The following is a 5,854-nucleotide window of genomic DNA, read 5'->3' on the forward strand; positions in this document are numbered from 1 at the left end:
TACAATAGTACATTCCCATTTTCCCTCTTTAAACTATTTGCTCTTGTTGTCATATATTTAACTTCTACATATGTTATAAACTTCATGATACATGAAATTATTTTTCCTTTAAACAATGTATTATCCTTAAAGAAATTTAAATAATAAGAAAAAGTCTTTATTTTACCCATGTGATTAATATTCCAGTGATTTTTTATGGATCTTGGTGTAGATCCAACTTTCCATTTGGTATCCTTTGTTTACTACTTGTCAGACTTCTTTTAACATTTCTTGTAGTGCAGGTCTGGTGCAATAAATTATTTCAGAGTTTGTATGCTAAAAAAAGTATTTCATCTTTTTTTTAAAAAAACATTTTTGCTGAGAAAAGAATTCTGCTAGCAGTTTTCTTTTTTTTTTTAGGATTTTAAAGAAATTGCTCTTTTGCATCATTTCTGGTGAAAATATGCTGTCATTATCTTTATTCTTTTATACATAGTAGGTCTTTTTCTTTGCTTTCTGTTTATCACTAGTGGTGAGCAATTTGATTATGATATGTGTTGATGTAATTTTCTTCATGTTTCTTGTGCTTGGGGTTCATTAAGGTTCTTGGATCTGGGGTTTATGGTTTTTATTGTGTTTGAAAATTTTTTGGCTATTATTTCTTCAAATAGTTTTTCTTGTCCCCAACCCTCTTCCTTCAGGGACTTCAATTATTTGTGCATTTGGCCTCTTAAAGTTGTTCCACAACTATCGGTGCTTCATTTATTTATAATTTCACTGTAGTCTTTTTTCTCACTGTGTTGTAGTTTAAGTTTCTATTGCTATGTTTTCTCAGCAATGTCTTATACACTGTTATTACGACCTTACATATTTTTCATCAAAGATATTATAGTTTTCATCTCTAGAAATTTGAACTGAACCTTTTTTGTATCTTCCTTGTCTCTACTTAACATGCTCAATCTTTCCTCTAGTTTCTTGAACATAGGGAATGCAGTTATAGTAACTATTGAAATGTTCTTGTCTATTAATCTTATCACCTTCATATCTCTAGATGAGTTTCAACTGTCACATTTTTTCCTTTCATTATGATCTGTATTTTCTTACATTTTTGCAGGACATTTTTGGGATAATTTTTCAATGAATGCCAGATATTTTGAAATTTACGTTTTTGGTTGCTGGATATTTTTGTATTACTATAAATATTCTTGAACTTGTTGTAGAACACTCTTAAGTTACTTGAAAACAGTTTAATCCCCAGATCTTTGGGGTGTTTTTTTTTTATATATACTTATATTTAATTTAAGCTTCATTGGTGGAAACACAGCAGCATTTAGTCTAGGGTTATTTTTTTCCCACTACAGAAGCAAGCTCTTGCTTAGTATTTTCACCAATTACTCATGAATTATGAGTTGTTCACTCTGGCTTTTAGCAACAGTCACTAGCATTACTCCTAGGCTTAAGTGACCTCCAGGGACTCTTCCTTAAAATCTTTTCAAGTGCATTTTTCCCTGGCTTCAGCATGAGCTGATTAGAAGTCAACTGAATACTTAATGGGGACCCTGCAGATTCTTGGAGTTTTGTCTCTGTGCATCTCTCTCTTCTCTCATACTCTTCCCGCTACCTTGGCTTTCCTGTAATCCCAGTTCTATCTCTTCGATTCGGGGAGACTACTGGTTTCTTTTCATCCCAATAAACAGCAACCTAGAGTAATACTCATGAAATTGATAAGCTTATATGTCAACAAATCTCTTTAGGAGTTGATATCTGAAATGACTTGGTTTTCTCCTGAATTCTTACTTTTTCTGTAGGGGAGGACAAAACTTAACCATCTGGTTAATGGGGTTCCTTGGGAGTGGGGCAGGAGTGGGAAATTTCTATCTATTTCATGGGGCTCAGTTTAAAGGGAATACTAAGACCAGGAGAGAGTAGAGAGCCAAAGGATAGGAGAAAGCCCAAGTCCAAGTCAGAATGGTCCGAGCCACAGAAAGCCAGATATTCAGACAGAAGGGGTCAGCTGTATGTAGGTGACCGTTTCTCCAGGAAAATTTCCTCACTCTCCCCGTCCAAGCATATGAATTAGCCGTTCCTCATTTATTACTGCATAGCAGCATAGGCTGCCTTTTCCAGAGGATTTATTACTGTATATTCTCTGTATATTTCCATATGTCCTCTGGCCTATAAATTCCATGAAGACAGGAATTATAACTATCTTGTTTATTGTTGTCTCATTTGTTCCTAACATACTACCAGGTACAGAAAAAGTGTTCAATAAACATTTATTGAATAACAATTCTCATAAATTGTCAGATAAAAAATTTTTCTCATCTAACTTCTCTGTTAAATTTAACACAGTGATCACTGCCTCCTTTCTTTTTCATACTTTCTCCCCTCAGTAATGCATTACAATTCTCTCCTTATTCTTTCCCAATATTTATTTTCTTAAATCCTTCTCACTCCTTGAATTTGTGGTGGCAAATTCAATAACCATGTGCCAAGTAGGTAATATAAATAAGCATTCTTGTCGATTATAAGAAAATTTAGAATGAAGAGATCTCTGAACAAATTAAAGAACATAAGCCTCAGCTAAAGATTTCCATTTTTTTTAATTAAAAAAAATACTGAGCAGACCCTACAACATGTGCTTCAGCAATTTCCAGGCCTAAATGCTGGTGCTGGTCAGGGTTCTGTTTTCTCTGTGGAGTTTACCATTGTGCCGTGAAAATTTCTGGTCTCAAAATATATTAGACTAGACATAACAACTTGTGTGTATGTGTGTGTATATATGTATATATATATATATATATATATACATATATACACACGCATACATATATACACACACACACACATATATGTATATATATACACACACATACATATACATATATGTGAATTATATTACATTATATTATATAATAATATGACAATAAATATGTATTTTTCTACTATATGTATATTCATTTCAAAGTTTAGTATATCCCAAATGGAACTCATTTTTCTCCGAAATGTCTGTTTTTATCTATTTCCTTTTTATAAACTGGCATCACAATCTTTCCATTCACCTAAACTGAAACTTGAACTCATCATAGATTTCACTCATGTCTCTAATCCTTTGTCTGTCCTTATGTCTTGTAGACCATTAAATGCTTTCTGTCATTGTCATTGTTAAGAGTTTAACTCAAGTTCTTATTATTTCTCATCTGGTCTTTTGCCATAATTTCCTTGTCAATGATTCCCAAACCTGGATGTGAGTCAGAATCACCTGGGGCATTTTGTAATAATAAAGATGTCCAGTCCCAGTCTCCACATTATAGCTACTGAAACATAATCTCAGCGGATGGGCCTAGAACACTCACAGTTGTTTAATTAAAGCAATATGGTGACTCTTAAAAATGCTCATTAATATTCTTCTTATATAAACCCATCCTCATTCATACTGCTCTCTCCTTTCCACTTTCTAAATAAGAGAGTACATTACCCTAATGTGACAAAGAGAAATGGCAATTCAAGATGCTGCAATACAGCCCAGAAATGCCTCAAGCTTAAGAACTTTAATAATGGACTGTGCAAATCAAAATGCAAGTGAGAACAAGCATTATGAATTAGAAAATGATCCATCTGAATAGAATAAATGAAAACCTAATTGCAGCATTAAGTGATGAATTCATATTCTTCAAAATATAATTTATCTTTTTTTGTGGTTTTCATGGATAGTTACTGATTGTAAATCGTAAAATAAGGATTTCTGTCAGTTTTGTTGAGAGTTTTAACCTAGTCCTGGAAACGAGAGACATGCGAATCTCAGACTTACCTATATTAAATGAGCTTCTGCTTAGGCGCTGGTTGAAAATCCCTTAGATATAGTGAAAATAGCTCTCTATTTAACAGAAATACATTCTCTAAAAATAGCAAATTTTCGTAAGTAGATAAAACGTCAACTTTTTAAATAAAGCTTCTATTTATAAGAAATGTTCTTTTTTCAAAATGACATTGCCGATAGTCAACATGAAGTTTTAATTAAGAAATTGACAGCCGGCAGCATAGCTATCATAGGAGTAGAGGTGCCACCTTGTGGCACGAATGAAAAATGACTTGATGTGCTGACAAACCGATAATTTTCTCATTACTTTCGTTTTTTTGTCTTTGGATCAATTGGGCTCATAATGGCTTCTTCGTTTCATCTTCGTCCAAGTATAACAGACACGTGCAAAAGTTCCTTTTGCAACATTTAGAACTTTCTGCGGTGAGCCAGAACAGAGACACTGAGGTGAGACACTTTAATTTTAGCTGCTTTTGGAGTGCTTTGGGAGCACAGTGCCCTCTTGTGGTAGTTCTGTCACCTCGCAAAGAAAATGGTAAAGTTCTCTGGAAGGATTCCAAAGAATTTTAGGATTTGAATATTGTCAAATGGTTGGATGGGCTTTGAGGATCTGCAAAAAAAAAAAATCCTAATGCAATCCTAATAGAACTTCATATTTTCTATTACTATTACATAAGAAGAACAATAAAATTTATCTTAATGCAGCCTTTTAAAAGACATTTGTTCTAAAAAGAATTGGTTTCGACCCCACATAGCGTTTCCTTCACGGTCTCTTGTCTTGCGTACATTAGTGCAATCTATTCAAAATAACGACATGGCCAAATGTTTTTAGCCACTTCAAGTCGAAACAATTAAACATCCCCAAATTTATCGTCAATGTCCATTTATGAGAAATGCTGCTAAATTTAAATTTTTTTAATTTCAAGAACTTGAATGTTTAGTGTCTGGCATAATAATATTAGTTTCATTGAATTTCATTTAATGGATAGAAAGCTTCATATTGTATTACCTGTCTGCAAGAATGATCCTTCTAATGAAATAGTTGAGTTAGGTAATGAAAGCTGTATAAATTAATTTTTACGTTTTAAATGCACGCGAAGAGACATTATTATATTAGAAATGTATTTAATGCCTGCTACATGTCAGGTACATCACTGCATACCAGCTGTGCTTACTAATGAAGCAGATAATTACCTATTATGTTTTACTTTTTAAAAAGTGGTCTACTGCCATGCCACCCTGAACAAGCCCCATCCCATCTGATCTCAGAAGCTAAGCAGGGTCAGGCCTGGTTAGTACTTGGATGGGAGACCACCTAGGAAGACTAGCTGCTGTAAGCATAAAAAATAAAAAAAAAAAAATAAGGGATTGTAAACTGACAAGGTCCTTGCAATCTGTGAGGTCAACCAAGGGTTGCCTTGCCTAAAAAAATCGAAGTTTTAGATTGTAGATTTGATTAAAAATAAACTAATTTGGTTTTTCTCAAAAGAAGGTATATATTTTATGGCTAATTTTTCTTCTTTAAACTTTTTAAAATAAAGAGAGTCTAAATAAAATTTTAAGTTACTATAAAGCTGTCCTATGTGTGTATTAATCGAGATTTTCCAGAGCAACAGAACCAAGAAGATATATTTAGATATTTCTAAGAAGAAACCTGATAGGAATTGGCTCACAGGGTTATGTACAGAAGCAGAAAAGCCTGTCTGCAAGCTGGAGAAGAGGGAAAGCTGGTGATATAATTCAGTCTGAGTCTGAAGGCCTGAGAATCAGGGACCAGTCATGTAAATCCTAATCGGAACCCCAGGCTTAAGAACCAGAAGCACTGATGGCCTAAGAACAGGAGAAAATGAATGTCTCAGCTTAAGCAATTCAGGGCCTCAGAGGACTGGAAGACACTCACTGCATTGGTGAGAACAGTTTGCTTTATTCAGTTCACCAGTTCAAACGCTGATCTCTTTCCCAGACACCCTCACAGACACTCCCAGAAATAATGTTTTACTGGCTATCTGGGTATCCCTTATATCAGTCAAGTTGACATATAAAATGAACAAAGTT

At 34.0% G+C, this 5,854-nt stretch overlaps 1 pseudogene; it reads left to right on the top strand.

Moving 5' to 3' along the window:
- The first annotated feature begins 5,020 nt into the window (after positions 1-5,020).
- LOC111738774 lies at positions 5,021-5,139 on the top strand (annotated as a pseudogene).
- The last annotated feature ends 715 nt before the right edge of the window (positions 5,140-5,854 follow it).

The sequence above is a fragment of the Pteropus vampyrus genome, unplaced genomic scaffold (assembly GCF_000151845.1).
Source record: "Pteropus vampyrus isolate Shadow unplaced genomic scaffold, Pvam_2.0 Scaffold43, whole genome shotgun sequence".
NCBI lineage: Eukaryota > Metazoa > Chordata > Mammalia > Chiroptera > Pteropodidae > Pteropus > Pteropus vampyrus.